This window comes from Bombina bombina, chromosome 3 (genome assembly GCF_027579735.1).
Source record: "Bombina bombina isolate aBomBom1 chromosome 3, aBomBom1.pri, whole genome shotgun sequence".
NCBI lineage: Eukaryota > Metazoa > Chordata > Amphibia > Anura > Bombinatoridae > Bombina > Bombina bombina.
Window position 1 is genome coordinate 976,466,480 of NC_069501.1, and position 23,809 is coordinate 976,490,288.

The 23,809-nt window shown below is 39.9% G+C and overlaps 1 protein-coding gene across 3 annotated transcripts in view; it reads right to left on the minus strand.

The window, feature by feature from the left end:
* The window catches only part of KMT2D (lysine methyltransferase 2D), a 948,037-nt gene that overhangs the window by 862,029 nt on the left and 62,199 nt on the right, over positions 1-23,809 (minus strand). The window lies entirely within an intron of this gene.

Here is a 23,809-nt window from a genome sequence, read left to right on the forward strand (position 1 = left end):
CAGCACTCAGTGTTTTTGGGTATGAGTCTATCAGTATGGCACATCTTGACTTGGCAAGATTTGCCCACTCTTCTTTGCAAAAACACTCTAAATCTGTCAGATTGTGAGGGCATCTCCTGTGCACAACCCTCTTCAGATCACCCCACAAATTTTCAATCGGATTCAGGTCTGGGCTCTGGCTGGGCCATTCCAAAACTTTAATCTTCTTCTGGTGAAGCCATTCCTTTGTTGATTTGGATGTCTGCTTTGGGTCATTGTCATAATGAAAGATGAAGTTCCTCTTCACGTTCAGCTTTCTAGCAGAAGCCTGTAGATTTTGTGCCAATATTGACTGGTATTTGGAACTGTTCATAATTCCCTCTACCTTGACTAAGGCCCCAGTTCCAGCTGACAAAAAACAGCCCCAAAGCATGATGCTGCCACCACCATGCTTCACTGTGGATATGGTGTTCTTTTGGTGATGTGCAGTGTTTTTGTGCCAAACATATCTTTTGGAAATATGGCCAAAAAGTTCAACCTTGGTTTCATCAGATCATAACACCTTTCCCCACATGCTTTTGGGAGACTTCAGATGTGTTTATGCAAAATTTAGCCAGGCTTGGATGCTTTTCTTCTGTAAGAAAAGACTTCCGCGTCTTGCCCCTCTACCCCATAGCCAGACATATGAAGAATACGGGAGATTGTTGTTACATATACCACACAGCCAGTAATTGCCAGATATTACTGCAGCTCCTTTAATATTGCTGTAGACCTCTTGGCAGCCTCCCAGGCCAGTTTTCTTCTCATCAATTTTGGAGGGACGTCCACTTCTTGGTAATGTCACTGTTGTGTGTACTGACTCCTATTTAACATGAATGCGATTGTTTAATTCTGAACACAGCTACATCTTCAGTTATAAGAGGGTGTGCACACTTATGCAGCCACATTATTTAAGTTTTTTTTATTTACTTACCTCCTCCTAAAATATTTTAGTTTGTTTTTCAATTGAGTTGTACAGTTTATAGGTCACATTAAAAGTGGAAAAGGTTCTGAAATGATTCATCTTTGTCTCATTTATTTACATCACAGAAACCTGACATTTTAACAGAGGTGTGTAGACCTTTTATATCCACTGTACAAAAACTAGTACAGTCAGTTCTTTTTCTGGAGTGGCGTTTAAATTCTAGAATTTCTAATTCCCCCTTCCTGCCCTTTGCACAGACCTTTAACAAAGAGTGTTACAAACCCTGTCTAAATCATTCTTCCCATTAAAATCAGAAGTGCTGGAGATGTAGATCTATCATGCAGTTGCTCTCTACTAAATACCTATGACAACCCAGCACACGTGCCACAGTAGACAGCAAACGACGCAATAGCATAAATAATACACTTGCATATTGATGCTGGTTAAACCCACTTCAAACTTTTTATAACTGACAGGACCCAAATACAGAAAACAAACTGTTTTATTTTATGAATACATCTCTAGCTCCAAAATATGCCAGATCTGGCGAGAAAGATAAGATCTACGCACAGGAGTAAAATAACGAATGCTGAGCGGAATAAAGCCAGTGTTACATATTTTACACTTGTGAGTAAATGCTATTTACTGTTCTACCCGTTGCAATCTACAGTTTACACTATTTTGTATGTTGGTTCTCTGAGGTGATGCTTAACTGGGATTATTTCCCCTGTGCGACTATTTCTTGGGTGGGGTCCCATTATATACACACAGTATTTTATGGATATAAATAAGCTAGTGTCATAAATAATTGGTAATGAACGGTTTATTTATTCTGTTGTTGTTGTGCCTTGTGCTTTTATTCACCTTTTTTGAAACACGATTAAGCAATCTCCCATGTATGACTGCAAAAAAGGGTTTTAAAAAAAAAAAAAAAATAGTCAAAAAGGGACATTAAATAGCTTGAGATTATTTTTTTATATAAATATATAATTCTTATAAAATTATTTCGTTATTTATATTGGCCCCTTTTTATGTAAATTTAGCTCTGAAAAAAAAATTGAGCATCCTGTTCAAGGCTAACCCTGCTACATTAGTTGGCTTTAACAAATAGCGACTGCAAAGCTGCATTTTATACCAAAATTATGGCCGTGGCTAGCCTTGGTTTAAACCTGGATTAGCTACTTCAGATAAGGGAAAGGTTGGTTACTGAAAAACAGTTGCAGCAAACAAGATTTGAATGCGATTTTAAAACGTTCAGGCTAATGTTTGTAATTACAATCACATTGAAATCTTGTTTGTAATTACAAACAATTTCTGTTGTGTTGCAATTCTAAGATGTGTACAGTCCCATTTTAAGCAACCAGTGCACATCTTCTTGGTAAAACAACTCAAGCATGAATTGGGATTGTCAAAAAACTATGGCTTTTTCATATTGTAACTTAAACTATTAAAAGGGACCTTTACTGTGATATTGTCTCCCCTTCAACGTGTTCCCTAAGGTTATTTTACTTGGAGTGAATTAAATTGTTTATCAATAGCTTCTTTAGTTTTTTATTGTTATTCAAAATAGCTATTTTTGCCTGCTGTATCTTCAGCTATAATGAAAATGTCAGCACTTAAAGGGACCGTACACTGTAAAATTGTTTTTATATTAATATGTATTCAATGACTAGTTATACCAGCTGCAGATTATAAAAATGTATGAGAAATTACATTTTCATGTTTGTGTATACGAAGTAGCTGGTTTTGTGCTTTTAAACCACAGCCTATTACAATGGGTTGAGCTTCAGGTAATATCAGATCTCATATCATCACTTTGTGTACACACACTTGCTTCCTTATCTTATATTTGTCTGGAAAACTAAAGCTCAATACATAGAGAACAATGGAAAATTATAATTGTATTACTTAATTATCCTGCACCACACTGTGAGTGTAATTTCTTCTGCTGACTGTGTTTACTCAGGCTATTCAATAGCTGGGACTCCAGTATCAAAACTTTCAGTATAGGTTGGGAAACCACAAGCTAAATCAGCTATTTCAAAGGCAAAAATAGGGGCAAAGGAGCTACTTGTAAACAATTTAATACACCCCAGCTGGTAAAATGGATCATTGGGAACAACTTAAATGGGAGAATTTTTTTGGGTGAACTGTCCCTTTAATTAAATGTTATAGAAAAACAGAATTTATGTTTACCTGATAAATTACTTTCTCCAACGGTGTGTCCGGTCCACGGCGTCATCCTTACTTGTGGGATATTCTCTTCCCCAACAGGAAATGGCAAAGAGCCCAGCAAAGCTGGTCACATGATCCCTCCTAGGCTCCGCCTACCCCAGTCATTCGACCGACGTAAAGGAGGAATATTTGCATAGGAGAAATCATATGATACCGTGGTGACTGTAGTTAAAGAAAATAAATTATCAGACCTGATTAAAAAACCAGGGCGGGCCGTGGGCCCGACACACCCGTGGAGAAAGTAATTTATCAGGTAAACATAAATTCTGTTTTGTCCAACATAGGTGTGTCCGGTCCACGGCGTCATCCTTACTTGTGGGAACCAATACCAAAGCTTTAGGACACGGATGAAGGGAGGGAGCAAATCAGGTCACCTAAATGGAAGGCACCACGGCTTGCAAAACCTTTCTCCCAAAAATAGCCTCAGAAGAAGCAAAAGTATCAAACTTGTAAAATTTGGTAAAAGTGTGCAGTGAAGACCAAGTCGCTGCCTTACATATCTGATCAACAGAAGCCTCGTTCTTGAAGGCCCATGTGGAAGCCACAGCCCTAGTGGAATGAGCTGTGATTCTTTCAGGAGGCTGCCGTCCGGCAGTCTCATAAGCCAATCTGATGATGCTTTTAATCCAAAAAGAGAGAGAGGTAGAAGTTGCTTTTTGACCTCTCCTTTTACCAGAATAAACAACAAACAAGGAAGATGTTTGTCTAAAATCCTTTGTAGCATCTAAATAGAATTTTAGAGCGCGAACAACATCCAAATTGTGCAACAAACGTTCCTTCTTTGAAACTGGATTCGGACACAAAGAAGGCACGACTATCTCCTGGTTAATGTTTTTGTTAGAAACAACTTTCGGAAGAAAACCAGGTTTAGTACGTAAAACCACCTTATCTGCATGGAACACCAGATAAGGAGGAGAACACTGCAGAGCAGATAATTCTGAAACTCTTCTAGCAGAAGAAATTGCAACCAAAAACAAAACTTTCCAAGATAATAACTTAATATCAACGGAATGTAAGGGTTCAAACGGAACCCCCTGAAGAACTGAAAGAACTAAATTGAGACTCCAGGGAGGAGTCAAAGGTTTGTAAACAGGCTTGATTCTAACCAGAGCCTGAACAAAGGCTTGAACATCTGGCACAGCTGCCAGCTTTTTGTGAAGTAACACAGACAAGGCAGAAATCTGTCCCTTCAAGGAACTTGCAGATAATCCTTTCTCCAATCCTTCTTGAAGAAAGGATAGAATCTTAGGAATTTTTACCTTGTCCCAAGGGAATCCTTTAGATTCACACCAACAGATATATTTTTTCCATATTTTGTGGTAAATTTTTCTAGTTACAGGCTTTCTGGCCTGAACAAGAGTATCAATAACAGAATCTGAGAACCCTCGCTTTGATAAGATCAAGCGTTCAATCTCCAAGCAGTCAGTTGGAGTGAGACCAGATTCGGATGTTTGAGACGAGACCTTCTTGTTCAAGGTCCGTTCGAAGGTAGCTTCCATGGTGGAGCCGATGACATATTCACCAGGTCTGCATACCAAGTCCTGCGTGGCCACGCAGGAGCTATCAAGATCACCGATGCCCTCTCCTGATTGATCCTGGCTACCAGCCTGGGGATGAGAGGAAACGGCGGGAATACATAAGCTAGTTTGAAGGTCCAAGGTGCTACTAGTGCATCTACTAGAGTCGCCTTGGGATCCCTGGATCTGGACCCGTAGCAAGGAACCTTGAAGTTCTGACGAGAGGCCATCAGATCCATGTCTGGAATGCCCCACAGTTGAGTAATGTGGGCAAAGATTTCCGGATGGAGTTCCCACTCCCCCGGATGTAATGTCTGACGACTCAGAAAATCCGCTTCCCAATTTTCCACTCCTGGGATGTGGATTGCAGACAAGTGGCAGGAGTGAGTCTCCGCCCATTGAATGATTTTGGTCACTTCTTCCATCGCCAGGGAACTCCTTGTTCCCCCCTGATGGTTGATGTACGCAACAGTCGTCATGTTGTCTGATTGAAACCGTATGAACTTGGCCTTTGCTAGCTGAGGCCAAGCCTTGAGAGCATTGAGTATCGCTCTCAGTTCCAGAATATTTATCGGTAGAAGAGATTCTTCCCGAGACCAAAGACCCTGAGCTTTCAGGAGTCCCCAGACCGCGCCCCAGCCCATCAGACTGGCGTCGGTCGTGACAATGACCCACTCTGGTCTGCGGAAGCTCATCCCCTGTGACAGGTTGTCCAGGGACAGCCACCAACGGAGTGAATCTCTGGTCCTCTGATTTACTTGCATCGTCGGAGACAAGTCTGTATAGTCCCCATTCCACTGACTGAGCATGCACAGTTGTAATGGTCTTAGATGAATGCGCGCAAAAGGAACTATGTCCATTGCCGCTACCATCAAACCTATTACTTCCATGCACTGCGCTATGGAAGGAAGAGGAACGGAATGAAGTATTTGACAAGAGTTTAGAAGTTTTGTTTTTCTGGCCTCTGTCAGAAAAATCCTCATTTCTAAGGAGTCTATTATTGTTCCCAAGAAGGGAACCCTCGTTGACGGAGATAGAGAACTCTTTTCTACGTTCACTTTCCATCCGTGAGATCTGAGAAAGGCCAGGACAATGTCCGTGTGAGCCTTTGCTAGAGGAAGGGACGACGCTTGAATCAGAATGTCGTCCAAGTAAGGTACTACTGCAATGCCCCTTGGTCTTAGCACCGCTAGAAGGGACCCTAGTACCTTTGTGAAAATCCTTGGAGCAGTGGCTAATCCGAACGGAAGTGCCACGAACTGGTAATGCTTGTCCAGGAATGCGAACCTTAGGAACCGATTGAAGGAATTGTTCAAAATTCACCAAAATTTCACCACAGTGTCTTAAAGCCTTAAAAGTATTGCACACCAAATTTGGAAGCTTTAACCCTTAAAATAACGGAACCGGAGCCGTTTTTATATTTAACCCCTTTACAGTCCCTGGTATCTGCTTTGCTGAGACCCAACCAAGCCCAAAGGGGAATACGATACCAAATGACGCCTTCAGAAAGTCTTTTCTATGTATCAGAGCTCCTCACACATGCATCTGCATGTCATGCTTCTCAAAAACAAGTGCGCAATAGAGGCGCGAAAGTGAGACTCTGCCTATGATTAGGGAAAGCCCCTAGAGAATAAGGTGTCCAATACAGTGCCTGCCGGTTATTTTACAAAATTCCCAAGATTAAAATAATTCCTCAAGGCTATGGAGTATAAAATATGTTTATATATAAATCGATTTAGCCCAGAAAATGTCTACAGTCTTAAAAAGCCCTTATTTACTGTCTGTAATAAAATGGCTTACCGGATCCCATAGGGAAAAATGACAGCTTCCAGCATTACATCGTCTTGTTAGAATGTGTCATACCTCAAGCAGCAAAAGTCTGCTCACTGTTCCCCCAACTGAAGTTAATTCCTCTCAACAGTCCTGTGTGGAACAGCCATCGATTTTAGTAACGGTTGCTAAAATCATTTTCCTCTTACAAACAGAAATCTTCATCTCTTTTCTGTTTCAGAGTAAATAGTACATACCAGCACTATTTTAAAATAAAACTCTTGATTGAATAATAAAAACTACAGTTAAACACTAAAAAACTCTAAGCCATCTCCGTGGAGATGTTGCCTGTACAACGGCAAAGAGAATGACTGGGGAAGGCGGAGCCTAGGAGGGATCATGTGACCAGCTTTGCTGGGCTCTTTGCCATTTCCTGTTGGGGAAGAGAATATCCCACAAGTAAGGATGACGCCGTGGACCGGACACACCTATGTTGGAGAAATCTATGTAAGAAATTTTAGAAGAAATCACAGTCCTAGTCAGGGTGGTACCGAGAGGTAATATCAATTTTCTATTGTCTCACTGTGTATACATTTAGATATAATATAAGGAGGAGGACTGTATGTATAAACAGTGAGATAAGGGGTCTGTTGTCCATGCAATTGGGTAGTAGTTTTAATGACCAGAAACAGATATTTGCAAAAAATAAACAATTTCCTGCACATTTTAACATTTTTACAAAACACCATTCCTTTAACATCATTCTTACATCATGGAAGGATGCACAATAACATGCTCTAGTTATGTACAATGAATTACACACGGAAAAGTACACCACCATACATTAAAGATTGCGATATAAAATGATAAATAAAAAACTTTGCAACATACTTGCATTATTTATCCCCCCCCCCCTTTTCATGTAATTTAGCTCTGAAAATTGAGGACATTTGGGTGCTTCAAACTTTAGGGCAACAGTTGGATGAAGGCGCTTTACTGTGCATGACAGAATCTCTGCGCAAAGTGAGGTTTATGAATATATGGTTTGGCATGTTTAGTATAACTCATTAGCTGCACACAGCACTGACAGTAAACACTTTGTAATTACAAGGCATGTGTTGTGTTGCTTTAGAACATATATGCCAAGTCCAAACACTTTTTAAACAAATTAACATCTTTTTTACTGTGGTTATTTTTCAATAGCCAAACTCCACTCACTATTGGCCTTTGCATGAGTTCATCTGGGCTTAAGTCCACAGATAACAAGGGTAGTCACGGTCATAATGTTAGTATACAGTGCTTTGTTTTGCAGTTTTTATTGGATAAAACCCAATTGGACATATGCAACAGAATAATCCTTAAGAAATCAGCAGGTGCATTTCAAGATCTGAGAATTAGAAATTGCTCAATTTTCAGAGCTAAATCACATGAAAAGGGGACAAAAATTATGAATTAGGCCTTCTCATCCATTATCAATGCCTGACCTCACAAATGCTCTTTGGCTAAATGAGCAAAATTTGCCATAGGACACACAATAGTGTGCAAAGCATTCCCAGAAGAGTGGTGGCAGCTATAGCCGCAAAGGGGGGTAGGGAGACAATTCCAAAAACGTGTAATAATATGGAATGGGACGTCCAACAAGCTCATACAGGTGTGAGGTCAGGTGTTCATATACTTTTCACCATATAGTGTATGTTTTTATGTAACAGTGTATTCTCTGTCCCTTTAATTTAATATATACATAATTAAAAAGTACATAAAGTGCAAAAAAGTGAATAGAAATTTACTAACAAATTGTTGCTTGCATATAATGGTTTATTTACAGGAAGGACCAGAACAATGCACTACTGGGACAAAGCTCAAAACCACATCTGGAGAGCCAGTGTCAAGAGGCATATTTGTGCAGCCACCAGCAGTGTACTGCTGCTCATGAAACACATGTCCTTTTAAAAGTGCAACAGAAAAAAGTTAAATACCACCCCCCCGCCAAAAAAAAAATGTTGTGTTTCTAGTTTTTATGAAAAGTTTATCACAATGCAAAATACGAAGAGGATATAGATACAAACAGCACATACATGTGCTAAATCTAGGAGCCAACAACCTTTTTTTGCCATCCTTATTGATAAACAGATTTGCTCACACACTCAAGGTAGATAGACCCAAAATCTGTCTACAATGTAACTTAGAGCCTACCACCATCACTACTCAGGCCATGTATTATTGATAAAGAGGCTTCACAGGAGGTATTAGAGGACTTGGCCAAATCAGCATTTGTATTTCACAGCTGCGAGGCCTTGAAAGCATCAAGCCAAACTGGACCAAATTTTTGTTGCAGCTGGCGTGTAGAATCAGTGTATTGGGGGCTATAAACCAGGGGACAAAGGCCTAATTTTAAGGCACCAGTGAATCCATGGCACCTGGGATTGTCAAGCCCTTGCATACACGCAAATACAAATATATATATAAAAAAAAAATATTACTTGCACTCAGTGTTAAAAATAAACAAGTAATTAACCTTGGGGGGGGGGGGGGGGAGAATATCAAATTAAAATCAGTGTAGCTCCCCTTCCCCAGAAGCAGAACTGCTCAAAAGGACAGTTAACTGGAAAAAAAAGTATCCCCTGTAAATTGTTCCCAATTATCCATTTTACCTACTGGAGTGTATCAAATTGTTAAAGGGACAGTACACTGTAAAATTGTTTTTATATCTCATTATGTTATCACTTTGTGTACACACACTTGCTTCCTTATCTTATATTTGTCTGGAAAATTAAAAGCTCAATACATAGATAGAACAATGGAAAATTATGTTATTACTTAAAGGGACACAGAACCCAATTTTTTTGTGTGTGATTCAGACAGAGCAGGCAATTTTAAGCAACTTTCTAATTTACTCCTATTATCAATTTTTCTTCGTTCTCTTGCTATCTTTATTTGAAAAAGGCCTCTAAGCTTTTTTTCCCGTTCAGGACTCTGGATAGCACTTTATTGGTGGATGCAATGTATCCACCAATCAGCAAGGACAACCCAGGTTGTTCACCAAAAATGGGCCGGCATCTAAACTTACATTCTTGCACTTCAAATAAAGATACCAAGAGAATGAAGAACATTTTTTAATAGGAGTAAATTAGAAAGTTGCTTAAAATGTCATGCTCTATCTGAAACACAAAAGAAAAAAAATTGTGTTCAGTGTCCCTTTAACTATCCTGCAGCCCACTGTGAGTGTCATTTCTTCTGCTGGCTGTGTTTACATAAGCTATTCAATAACAGACTCTAGTATCAAAACTTTCAGTCTAGGTTGAGAAACCACACGCTAAATCAGCTATTTCAAAGGCCAAAATAGGGGTAAAGGAGCTACTTGTAAACAATTTAATACACTCTAGCAGGTAAAATGGATCATTGGGAATAATTTAAAAAAAAAAAAAAAAAAAATTCGGAGAAAATATTTAGGTGAACTGTTCCTTTAAAGTAGCACCGTCACCCTTATTTCAGTATTTTAAATAGCAGATTTAGCCTGTGGAATCCCAACTTACACTGAAAGTTTGTATACTGTGTATTTAAACATATCCAGCAGAAGAAATTACACTCCCAGTGGGGTGCCGGATAGTTCAGTGATACAATTATAAACTTTCCATTGTTCTCTTTAAGTACTGAGCTCTGGTTTACAGACAAATATAAGATAAGGAAGCAAGTGTGTGTACACAAAGTGATAACATAATGAGATCTCATTTTACCTGCAAGCTCAATCTCTTTCAATAGGCTGCGGTTTAAAAGCACAAAACCAGCTAATTCATCTACACTAAACAGAAAATGCAATTTCTCATACATTTTATACTCTTCAACTGGCATAATAAAAATACATTAATGAAAAAAAAAACGAAAAAAAAAAAAAAAAACTTACTGTATACTAGCCCTTTAAAATGTTTTTTGTTTTATACTGTGGTTATAACATCAGTGTCTTAATTTGCCCTCACACCTAACATTCATATAATATGAAGAAAGCAAGGTCTACTCCTTACCCCAATATGTTATACACAAGTTTATAGTAGCAAATTTGCTAAAATGTTTTGATGCACAAACTCGCAATTTCTGCAGTTCCATACACATTTCATCACCGTTGAGAAAGTAGATATTAAAAGAAACTTAAAATGCCAAACATTTTCTTTCATGATTCAAATAGAGCATACAATTTTAAATAAACTTTCCAAATAATTTTGTTTTATTAAAATTTGCATCTTTTTTGTATCCTTTGTTAAAAGGAATACCCAGGTAGGCTCAGGAACTGTGAGTTAGCCAATAGGTGGCTGTGCATTAATGCCTCTTGTCATTGGCTTACCAGTGTGTTTTCTTTAGTTACCAGAAGCACTTTGCTGCTACTTCAATAAAGGATACCAAGAGAATAAAATAGAGGTAAATTAGAGCGTTGTTTAAAATGGTATGTAATGTCTGAATAAAATAGGTTTTATATCCCTTTAATTATAACTGATAAAATAATTCCCTTCAAGCATTGTAAAACGCTATGGGATTTATTTATGTTTTTCCAATCCACACTGGGGCTCGAGTCCCTACTACAGACATAAGGAGATATACTAAACAAAAGTAAAGTGTTCTATATCCATAAACAAATGCTAAGTCATTAAAAGGGACATGAAGGTCCAAATCAAATAGAGAGTGCAATGTTTAAGGGATATGAAACACAAAAATGTTCTTTTGCGATTCAGACGGGAGCACACCATTTTAAAAACGTTTCCATTTTACTTCGATAATTATCAAAATTTGCTTTGTTCCCATTATATTCTGTGTTGAAGAAATACCTAGTTTGGCATCTGGAGCACTAAATGACAGGAAATAGTGCTGCTATCTAGTGCTATTGCAAATGGACAACATTCTTGCAAAACTGATGCCATATAGTGCTCCAGAAATTGCCTGGCTCACTTTCAACAAAAGATGCCAAGAGAATGAAGAAGGAAAAAAAAAAAAAAAAAAAAGAAATTGAGGTTTATAATTGCATGCTCTATCTGAATCATGAAAGAAAAATCATGGGTTTCATATTCCTTTAAGAATATACATCATTTTTTATTTAAATTCTTTTATAATCAGAAATACCATATTACACACTAAATGAATGGATTCAAATGCAATACAATATAGTCCATTATTTAAAAAGCTTAGAAGCTCTGGTTTATATAGAGCAGTGTTTTTCAACCAGTGTGCCGTGGCACACTAGTGTGCCGTGAGAGATCCTCAGGTGTGCCACGGCAGACTGACAACAGTGTGACATATTTTTTAAACTTTGCTTGTTTTTTACTCCCAGTGCAGGGGTAGTTTGTAGGAGGCATGGCATAACAGCACAATACATACAGTAAGTGTGTGTGTATGTGTGTATGTGTATATATATATATATGCTGTATTAGGCTACAATGTGTGATTTTTTTTACATTTTGGGATGGTGGTGTGCCACAGGATTTTTTAATGTAAAAAAGTGTGCCACGGCAAAAAAAAAGGTTAAAAATCACTGATATAGAGGACACTATTGACTAGCCTTAATATTTTTAAGCAAGACAAAGTTTACTACACATGTATAAAATGTCTTGCCAATATTGATTTAACCTATTCTCAGTCATTAAGATAGCTGTACTTTCATATTACAGTATACACAACAAATATTTCTCTTCAAAGGCTGTGTGACTATTGAAAATGAAAACTATACTTTTTCACATTAAATGTATATTACAGACCGATTTAATGTAAAAACACAAACAAAACAAAAACAGATATATTATACATACACAATATGCACACAAAGAGAGAATATTTCACAATAGTATTCAGACTTTCCAGTGAAGCAAAAAGATAAATGTATCCTCATATCCTGTAAGCACCAAAAAAACTTCATTCATATACTTTAGTCAGCATCATATAAAGTGCATATAGGCTAATTTAAAAAAAAAAAAGAGGCAAAAGGATATTACATCTCTGATGAGATGAAGTCAAAGCTAAAATGTAAAAGCACACTACCTACCTCATTTAGCATAATCAGTTGATATGCAGCCCCTACCTGAGCAAGGTCATTTGTGGTATGAGCACCTATTCTAAAAACAAAAATATCTGTCTTTTAGATAATCACTAATCTAAAGATTACTATCAACAGCTTTATTCATGTAACTGGATACTTGTATCTGAGGTTTAGAAAAATCTAAATTGAAATGTGCATAGGTGCATTTAATTTTTAAATAGCAAAAATGCTTCTAGTAAAAAGTTAGCGCTATTTTTCTGCGGCATGCGCACATATCCTGTGAGGGTCTGTGCACCAGTATTAAGACTTAGAGCTGGGGTGTATTATGCCTATGGACACTTAACCCCTTAAGTGCTAACGACCGCTCTGAGCCATCACAGAGTTTCCCACTCTGGTGCTAAGGACGGCTCAGAGCCGTCGCTAGCACTCTCCCACCTTGAGGGAGATCTGGGGGCTCCCACCCCTGTGATCGGGTCTGCATAGTGACAGGCATCGCCGGGGGTTCACGCTATGCACGACGACGTCACCGCGCAACTTTATTTATACTCAACAATCTTAAGTATAGGAGCAGGGGGCATGCTGCTTAGAAGCCTGTATCCCAGGCATCTAAGCAGCTACAGACCCCCAAGACCCACCGTTGAAAAGGTAATCGCATAACCTTTCCAACAATGCAAGTCTTGGGGATCTGAAAAAAAAAAACAAAAAAAAAAAAGTTAAAAAATGTTTTAAAAAAAAAAAAAAAAAAAAAAAAAAAAAGGGTTAAAGGGATAGTAACGTCCAAATGAAACTTTAATGATTCAGATAGGGCATGTAATTTTAAACATTTTTAAATTTGCTTTTATTACATTTTATTTATTCTCTTGGTATTCTTAGTTGAAAGCTAAACCTAGGTAAGCTCATATGCCAATTTCTAAGCCCTTAAAAGTCTCGTCTTATCTGAATGCATTTGCCAGTTTCACAGCTAGAGGGCATTAGCTCATGTATTTCATAAAACATTGTGCCCAAGCCCATTGAGTTATTTAAGAGTCAGCTTTTGATAGCCTTGCATTTCAGGCAATTAGTGCTGAGTTAGGGAGGCAGACTACAGAAGCTTAGATACAAGGTAATTAGAGATAAAAATTATATATTTATACAACAGTGTTGGTTATGTAAAACTGGGGAATGGTAAATAAATGGATTATCTATCTTTTTAAACAAAAATATTTTTGGCGTTTACAACCCCGTTAATTTGTATCATAGTCAGGTCCTCCCCAGATATGTGTGCATGCCAATGAAAAACAGTAATAACTTACTAAAAGCATTTTTGCTATTGGAAGTATATTGCAAACATAATTCTAATTCAAATGTACCCATTCACATTTCAATTTTGACCATTCTATTCCTTTAAAAAACATAATTTATGTAAGAACTTACCTGATAAATTCATTTCTTTCATATTAGCAAGAGTCTATGAGCTAGTGACGTATGGGATATACATTCCTACCTGGAGGGGCAAAGTTTCCCAAACCTCAAAATGCCTATAAATACACCCCTCACCACACCCACAATTCAGTTTAACGAATAGCCAAGAAGTGGGGTGATAAGAAAAAAGTGCGAAAGCATAAAAAATAAGGAATTAGAATAATTGTGCTTTATACAAAAAAATCATAACCACCACAAAAAAGGGCGGGCCTCATGGACTCTTGCTAATATGAAAGAAATGAATTTATCAGGTAAGTTCTTACATAAATTATGTTTTCTTTCATGTAATTAGCAAGAGTCCATGAGCTTGTGACGTATGGGATAATGACTACCCAAGATGTGGATCTTTCCACGCAAGAGTCACTAGAGAGGGAGGGATAAAATAAAGACAGCCAATTCCTGCTGAAAATAATCCACACCCAAAATAAAGTTTAATGAAAAACAAACAGAAGATTCAAACTGAAACCGCTGCCTGAAGTACTTTTCTACCAAAAACTGCTTCAGAAGAAGAAAATACATCAAAATGGTAGAATTTAGTAAAAGTATGCAAAGAGGACCAAGTTGCTGCTTTGCAAATCTGATCAACCGAAGTTTCATTCTTAAACGCCCAGGAAGTAGAAACTGACCTAGTAGAATGAGCTGTAATCCTTTGAGGCGGAGTTTTACCCGACTCGACATAGGCATGATGAATTAAAGATTTCAACCAAGATGCCAAAGAAACGGCAGAAGCTTTCTGGCCTTTTCTAGAACCGGAAAAGATAACAAATAGACTAGAAGTCTTTCGGAAAGACTTAGTAGCTTCAACATAATATTTCAAAGCTCTAACATCCAAAGAATGCAACAATTTCTCCTTAGAATTCTTAGGATTAGGACATAATGAGAGAACCACAATTTCTCTACTAATGTTGTTGGAATTCACAACCTTAGGTAAAAATTCAAAAGAAGTTCGCAACACCGCCTTATCCTGATGAAAAATCAGAAAAGGAGACTCACAAGAAAGAGCAGATAATTCAGAGACTCTTCTGGCAGAAGAGATCGCCAAAAGGAACAAAACTTTCCAAGAAAGTAATTTAATGTCCAATGAATGCATGGGTTCAAAAGGAGGAGCTTGAAGAGCCCCCAGAACCAAATTCAAACTCCAAGGAGGAGAAATTGACTTAATGACAGGTTTTATACAAACCAAAGCTTGTACAAAACAATGAATATCAGGAAGATTAGCAATCTTTCTGTGAAAAAGAACAGAAAGAGCAGAGATTTGTCCTTTCAAAGAACTTGCGGATAAACCTTTATCCAAACCATCCTGAAGAAACTGTAAAATTCTCGGAATTCTAAAAGAATGCCAAGAAAAATGATGAGAAAGACACCAAGAAATATAAGTCTTCCAGACTCTATAATATATCTCTCTAGATACAGATTTACGAGCCTGTAACATAGTATTAATCACAGAGTCAGAGAAACCTCTTTGACCAAGAATCAAGCGTTCAATCTCCATACCTTTAAATTTAAGGATTTGAGATCCTGATGGAAAAAAAGGACCTTGCGACAGAAGGTCTGGTCTTAGCGGAAGAGTCCACAGATGGCAAGAGGCCATCCGGACAAGATCCGCATACCAAAACCTGTGAGGCCATGCCGGAGCTACCAGCAGAACAAACGAGCATTCCTTCAGAATCTTGGAGATTACTCTTGGAAGAAGAACTAGAGGCGGAAAGATATAGGCAGGATGATACTTCCAAGGAAGTGATAATGCATCCACTGCTTCCGCCTGAGGATCCCGGGATCTGGACAGATACCTGGGAAGTTTCTTGTTTAGATGAGACGCCATCAGATCTATTTCTGGAAGCCCCCACATTTGAACAATCTGAAGAAATACCTCTGGGTGAAGAGACCATTCGCCCGGATGCAACGTTTGGCGACTGAGATAATCCGCTTCCCAATTGTCTATACCTGGGATATGAACCGCAGAGATTAGACAGGAGCTGGATTCCGCCCAAACCAGAATTCGAGATACTTCTTTCATAGCCAGAGGACTGTGAGTTCCTCCTTGATGATTGATGTATGCCACAGTTGTGACATTGTCTGTCTGAAAACAAATGAACGATTCTCTCTTCAGAAGAGGCCAAGACTGAAGAGCTCTGAAAATTGCACGGAGTTCCAAAATATTGATTGGTAATCTCACCTCCTGAGATTCCCAAACTCCTTGTGCCGTCAGAGATCCCCACACAGCTCCCCAACCTGTAAGACTTGCATCTGTTGAAATTACAGTCCAGGTCGGAAGAACAAAAGAAGCCCCCTGAATTAAACGATGGTGATCTGTCCACCACGTTAGAGAGTGTCGTACAAATCGGTTTTAAAGATATTAATAGAGATATCTTTGTGTAATCCCTGCACCATTGATTCAGCATACAGAGCTGAAGAGGTCGCATGTGAAAACGAGCAAAGGGGATCGCGTCCGATGCAGCAGTCATAAGACCTAGAATTTCCATGCATAAGGCTACCGAAGGGAATGATTGTGACCGAAGGTTTCGACAAGCTGAAATCAATTTTAGACGTCTCTTGTCTGTCAAAGACAGAGTCATGGACACTGAATCTATCTGGAAACCCAGAAAGGTTACCCTTGTCTGAGGAGTCATTGAACTTTTTAGTGAATTGATCCTCCAACCATGATCTTGAAGAAACAACACAAGTCGATTCGTATGAGATTCTGCTAAATGTGAAGACTGAGCAAGTACCAAGATATCGTCCAAATAAGGAAATACCACAATACCCTGTTCTCTGATTACAGACAGAAGGGCACCGAGAACCTTCGTAAAAATTCTTGGAGCTGTAGCTAGGCCAAACGGCAGAGCCACAAACTGGTAATGCTTGTCCAGAAAAGAGAATCTCAGGAACTGATAATGATCTGGATGAATCGGAATATGCAGATATGCATCCTGTAAATCTATTGTGGACATATAATGGCCTTGTTGAACAAAAGGCAAGATAGTCCTTACAGTTACCATTTTGAACGTTGGTATCCTTACATAACGATTCAATATTTTTAGATCCAGAACTGGTCTGAAGGAATTCTCCTTCTTTGGTACAATGAAGAGATTCGAATAAAACCCCAGTCCCTGTTCCAGAACTGGAACTGGCATAATTACTCCAGCCAACTCTAGATCTGAAACACATTTCAGAAATGCTTGAGCTTTCACTGGATTTACTGGGACACGGGAAAGAAAAAATCTCTTTGCAGGAGGTCTTATCTTGAAACCAATTCTGTACCCTTCTGAAACAATGTTCTGAATCCAAAGATTGTGAACAGATTTGATCCAAATGTTTTTGAAAAAACGTAACCTGCCCCCTACCAGCTGAGCTGGAATGAGGGCCGCACCTTCATGTGGACTTAGAAGCTGGCTTTGCTTTTCTAGAAGGCTTGGATTTATTCCAGACTGGAGATGGTTTCCAAACTGAAACTGCTCCTGAGGATGAAGGATCAGGCTTTTGTTCTTTGTTGAAACGAAAGGAACGAAAACGATTATTAGCCCTGTTTTTACCCTTTGATTTTTTATCCTGTGGTAAAAAAGTTCCTTTCCCACCAGTAACAGTTGAGATAATAGAATCCAACTGAGAACCAAATAATTTGTTACCCTGGAAAGAAATGGAAAGTAGAGTCGATTTAGAAGACATATCAGCATTCCAAGTTTTAAGCCATAAAGCTCTTCTAGCTAAAATAGCTAGAGACATAAACCTGACATCAACTCTGATAATATCAAAAATGGCATCACAGATAAAATTATTAGCATGTTGAAGAAGAATAATAATATTATGAGTATCATGATCTGTTACTTGTTGCGCTAAAGTTTCCAACCAAAAAGTTGAAGCTGCAGCAACATCAGCCAATGATATAGCAGGTCTAAGAAGATTACCTGAACACAGATAAGCTTTTCTTAGAAAGGATTCAATTTTCCTATCTAAAGGATCCTTAAAGGAAGTACCATCCGACGTAGGAATAGTAGTACGTTTAGCAAGGGTAGAAAACAGAATTTATGTTTACCTGATAAATTACTTTCTCCAACGGTGTGTCCGGTCCACGGCGTCATCCTTACTTGTGGGATATTCTCTTCCCCAACAGGAAATGGCAAAGAGCCCAGCAAAGCTGGTCACATGATCCCTCCTAGGCTCCGCCTTCCCCAGTCATTCGACCGACGTAAAGGAGGAATATTTGCATAGGAGAAACCATATGATACCGTGGTGACTGTAGTTAAAGAAAATAAATTATCAGACCTGATTAAAAAACCAGGGCGGGCCGTGGACCGGACACACCGTTGGAGAAAGTAATTTATCAGGTAAACATAAATTCTGTTTTCTCCAACATAGGTGTGTCCGGTCCACGGCGTCATCCTTACTTGTGGGAACCAATACCAAAGCTTTAGGACACGGATGAAGGGAGGGAGCAAATCAGGTCACCTAAATGGAAGGCACCACGGCTTGCAAAACCTTTCTCCCAAAAATAGCCTCAGAAGAAGCAAAAGTATCAAACTTGTAAAATTTGGTAAAAGTGTGCAGTGAAGACCAAGTCGCTGCCTTACATATCTGATCAACAGAAGCCTCGTTCTTGAAGGCCCATGTGGAAGCCACAGCCCTAGTGGAATGAGCTGTGATTCTTTCAGGAGGCTGCCGTCCGGCAGTCTCATAAGCCAATCTGATGATGCTTTAAATCCAAAAAGAGAGAGAGGTAGAAGTTGCTTTTTGACCTCTCCTTTTACCAGAATAAACAACAAACAAGGAAGATGTTTGTCTAAAATCCTTTGTAGCATCCAAATAGAATTTTAGAGCGCGAACAACATCCAAATTGTGCAACAAACGTTCCTTCTTTGAAACTGGATTCGGACACAAAGAAGGCACGACTATCTCCTGGTTAATGTTTTTGTTAGAAACAACTTTCGGAAGAAAACCAGGTTTAGTACGTAAAACCACCTTATCTGCATGGAACACCAGATAAGGAGGAGAACACTGCAGAGCAGATAATTCTGAAACTCTTCTAGCAGAAGAAATTGCAACCAAAAACAAAAAACTTTCCAAGATAATAACTTAATATCAACGGAATGTAAGGGTTCAAACGCCCTGAAGAACTGAAAGAACTAAATTGAGACTCCAAGGAGGAGTCAAAGGTTTGTAAACAGGCTTGATTCTAACCAGAGCCTAAACAAAGGCTTGAACATCTGGCACAGCTGCCAGCTTTTTGTGAAGTAACACAGACAAGGCAGAAATCTGTCCCTTCAAGGAACTTGCAGATAATCCTTTCTCCAATCCTTCTTGAAGAAAGGATAGAATCTTAGGAATTTTAACCTTGTCCCAAGGGAATCCTTTAGATTCACACCAACAGATATATTTTTTCCATATTTTGTGGTAAATTTTTCTAGTTACAGGCTTTCTGGCCTGAACAAGAGTATCAATAACAGAATCTGAGAACCCTCGCTTTGATAAGATCAAGCGTTCAATCTCCAAGCAGTCAGTTGGAGTGAGACCAGATTCGGATGTTCGAACGGACCTTGAATAAGAAGGTCTCATCTCAAAGGTAGCTTCCATGGTGGAGCCGATGACATATTCACCAGGTCTGCATACCAAGTCCTGCGTGGCCACGCAGGAGCTATCAAGATCACCGATGCCCTCTCCTGATTGATCCTGGCTACCAGCCTGGGGATGAGAGGAAACGGCGGGAATACATAAGCTAGTTTGAAGGTCCAAGGTGCTACTAGTGCATCTACTAGAGTCGCCTTGGGATCCCTGGATCTGGACCCGTAGCAAGGAACCTTGCAGTTCTGACGAGAGGCCATCAGATCCATGTCTGGAATGCCCCACAGTTGAGTAATTTGGGCAAAGATTTCCGGATGGAGTTCCCACTCCCCCGGATGTAAGGTCTGACGACTCAGAAAATCCGCTTCCCAATTTTCCACTCCTGGGATGTGGATTGCAGACAAGTGGCAGGAGTGAGTCTCCGCCCATTGAATGATTTTGGTCACTTCTTCCATCGCCAGGGAACTCCTTGTTCCCCCCTGATGGTTGATGTACGCAACAGTCGTCATGTTGTCTGATTGAAACCGTATGAACTTGGCCTTTGCTAGCTGAGGCCAAGCCTTGAGAGCATTGAGTATCGCTCTCAGTTCCAGAATGTTTATCGGTAGAAGAGATTCTTCCCGAGACCAAAGACCCTGAGCTTTCAGGGGTCCCCAGACCGCGCCCCAGCCCATCAGACTGGCGTCGGTCGTGACAATGACCCACTCTGGTCTGCGGAAGCTCATCCCCTGTGACAGGTTGTCCAGGGACAGCCACCAACGGAGTGAATCTCTGGTCCTCTGATTTACTTGTATCGTCGGAGACAAGTCTGTATAGTCCCCATTCCACTGACTGAGCATGCACAGTTGTAATGGTCTTAGATGAATGCGCGCAAAAGGAACTATGTCCATTGCCGCTACCATCAAACCTATTACTTCCATGCACTGCGCTATGGAAGGAAGAGGAACGGAATGAAGTATTTGACAAGAGTTTAGAAGTTTTGTTTTTCTGGCCTCTGTCAGAAAAATCCTCATTTCTAAGGAGTCTATTATTGTTCCCAAGAAGGGAACCCTTGTTGACGGAGATAGAGAACTCTTTTCTACGTTCACTTTCCATCCGTGAGATCTGAGAAAGGCCAGGACAATGTCCGTGTGAGCCTTTGCTTGAGGAAGGGACGACGCTTGAATCAGAATGTCGTCCAAGTAAGGTACTACTGCAATGCCCCTTGGTCTTAGCACCGCTAGAAGGGACCCTAGTACCTTTGTGAAAATCCTTGGAGCAGTGGCTAATCCGAACGGAAGTGCCACGAACTGGTAATGCTTGTCCAGGAATGCGAACCTTAGGAACCGATGATGTTCCTTGTGGATAGGAATATGTAGATACGCATCCTTTAAATCCACCGTGGTCATGAATTGACCTTCCTGGATGGAAGGAAGAATTGTTCGAATGGTTTCCATTTTGAACGATGGAACCTTGAGAAACTTGTTTAGGATCTTGAGATCTAAGATTGGTCTGAACGTTCCCTCTTTTTTGGGAACTACGAACAGATTGGAGTAGAACCCCATCCCTTGTTCTCCTAATGGAACAGGATGAATCACTCCCATTTTTAACAGGTCTTCTACACAATGTAAGAATGCCTGTTTTTTTATGTGGTCTGAAGACAATTGAGACCTGTGGAACCTCCCCCTTGGGGGAAGCCCCTTGAATTCCAGAAGATAACCTTGGGAGACTATTTCTAGCGCCCAAGGATCCAGAACATCTCTTGCCCAAGCCTGAGCGAAGAGAGAGAGTCTGCCCCCCACCAGATCCGGTCCCGGATCGGGGGCCAACATTTCATGCTGTCTTGGTAGCAGTGGCAGGTTTCTTGGCCTGCTTTCCCTTGTTCCAGCCTTGCATTGGTCTCCAGGCTGGCTTGGCTTGAGAAGTATTACCCTCTTGCTTAGAGGACGTAGCACTTGGGGCTGGTCCGTTTCTACGAAAGGGACGAAAATTAGGTTTATTTTTGGCCTTGAAAGACCTATCCTGAGGAAGGGCGTGGCCCTTACCCCCAGTGATATCAGAGATAATCTCTTTCAAGTCAGGGCCAAACAGCGTTTTCCCCTTGAAAGGAATGTTAAGCAATTTGTTCTTGGAAGACGCATCCGCTGACCAAGATTTCAACCAAAGCGCTCTGCGCGCCACAATAGCAAACCCAGAATTTTTCGCCGCTAACCTAGCCAATTGCAAAGTGGCGTCTAGGGTGAAAGAATTAGCCAATTTGAGAGCACGGATTCTGTCCATAATCTCCTCATAAGAAGGAGAATTACTAGTGATCGCCTTTTCTAGCTCATCGAACCAGAAACACGCGGCTGTAGTGACAGGGACAATGCATGAAATTGGTTGTAGAAGGTAACCTTGCTGAACAAACATCTTTTTAAGCAAACCTTCTAATTTTTTATCCATAGGATCTTTGAAAGCACAACTATCTTCTATGGGTATAGTGGTGCGTTTGTTTAGAGTAGAAACCGCCCCCTCGACCTTGGGGACTGTCTGCCATAAGTCCTTTCTGGGGTCGACCATAGGAAACAATTTTTTAAATATGGGGGGAGGGACGAAAGGTATACCGGGCCTTTCCCATTCTTTATTTACAATGTCCGCCACCCGTTTGGGTATCGGAAAAGCTTCAGGGGGCCCCGGGACCTCTAGGAACTTGTCCATTTTACATAGTTTCTCTGGGATGATCAAATTCTCACAATCATCCAGAGTGGATAACACCTCCTTAAGCAGAGCGCGGAGATGTTCTAACTTAAATTTAAATGTAATCACATCAGGTTCAGCTTGTTGAGAAATTTTCCCTGAATCTGAAATTTCTCCCTCAGACAAAACCTCCCTGGCCCCCTCAGACTGGTGTAGGGGCCCTTCAGAAACAATATCATCAGCATCCTCCTGCTCTTCAGTATTTTCTAAAACAGAGCAGTCGCGCTTTCGCTGATAAGTGGGCATTTTGGCTAAAATGTTTTTGATAGAATTATCCATTACAGCCGTTAATTGTTGCATAGTAAGGAGTATTGGCGCGCTAGATGTACTAGGGGCCTCCTGAGTGGGCAAGACTGGTGTAGACGAAGGAGGGGATGATGCAGTACCATGCTTACTCCCCTCACTTGAGGAATCATCTTGGGCATCATTTTCTCTAAATTTTGTGTCACATAAATCACATCTATTTAAATGAGAAGGAACCTTGGCTTCCCCACATTCAGAACACAGTCTATCTGGCAGTTCAGACATGTTAAACAGGCATAAACTTGATAACAAAGTACAAAAAACGTTTTAAAATAAAACCATTACTGTCACTTTAAATTTTAAACTGAACACACTTTATTACTGCAATTGCGAAAAAGTATGAAGGAATTGTTCAAAATTCACCAAAATTTCACCACAGTGTCTTAAAGCCTTAAAAGTATTGCACACCAAATTTGGAAGCTTTAACCCTTAAAATAACGGAACCGGAGCCGTTTTTACATTTAACCCCTTTACAGTCCCTGGTATCTGCTTTGCTGAGACCCAACCAAGCCCAAAGGGGAATACGATACCAAATGACGCCTTCAGAAAGTCTTTTCTATGTATCAGAGCTCCTCACACATGCGACTGCATGTCATGCTTCTCAAAAACAAGTGCGCAATACAGGCGCGAAAATGAGACTCTGCCTATGATTAGGGAAAGCCCCTAGAGAATAAGGTGTCCAATACAGTGCCTGCCGATATATTTTACAAAATTCCCAAGATTAAAATAATTCCTCAAGGCTATGGAGTATAAAATATGTTTATATATGAATCGATTTAGCCCAGAAAATGTCTACAGTCTTAAAAAGCCCTTGTGAAGCCCTTATTTACTGTCTGTAATAAAAATGGCTTACCGGATCCCATAGGGAAAATGACAGCTTCCAGCATTACATCGTCTTGTTAGAATGTGTCATACCTCAAGCAGCAAAAGTCTGCTCACTGTTCCCCCAACTGAAGTTAATTCCTCTCAACAGTCCTGTGTGGAACAGCCATCGATTTTAGTAACGGTTGCTAAAATCATTTTCCTCTTACAAACAGAAATCTTCATCTCTTTTCTGTTTCAGAGTAAATAGTACATACCAGCACTATTTTAAAATAACAAACTCTTGATTGAATAATAAAAACTACAGTTAAACACTAAAAAACTCGAAGCCATCTCCGTGGAGATGTTGCCTGTACAACGGCAAAGAGAATGACTGGGGAAGGCGGAGCCTAGGAGGGATCATGTGACCAGCTTTGCTGGGCTCTTTGCCATTTCCTGTTGGGGAAGAGAATATCCCACAAGTAAGGATGA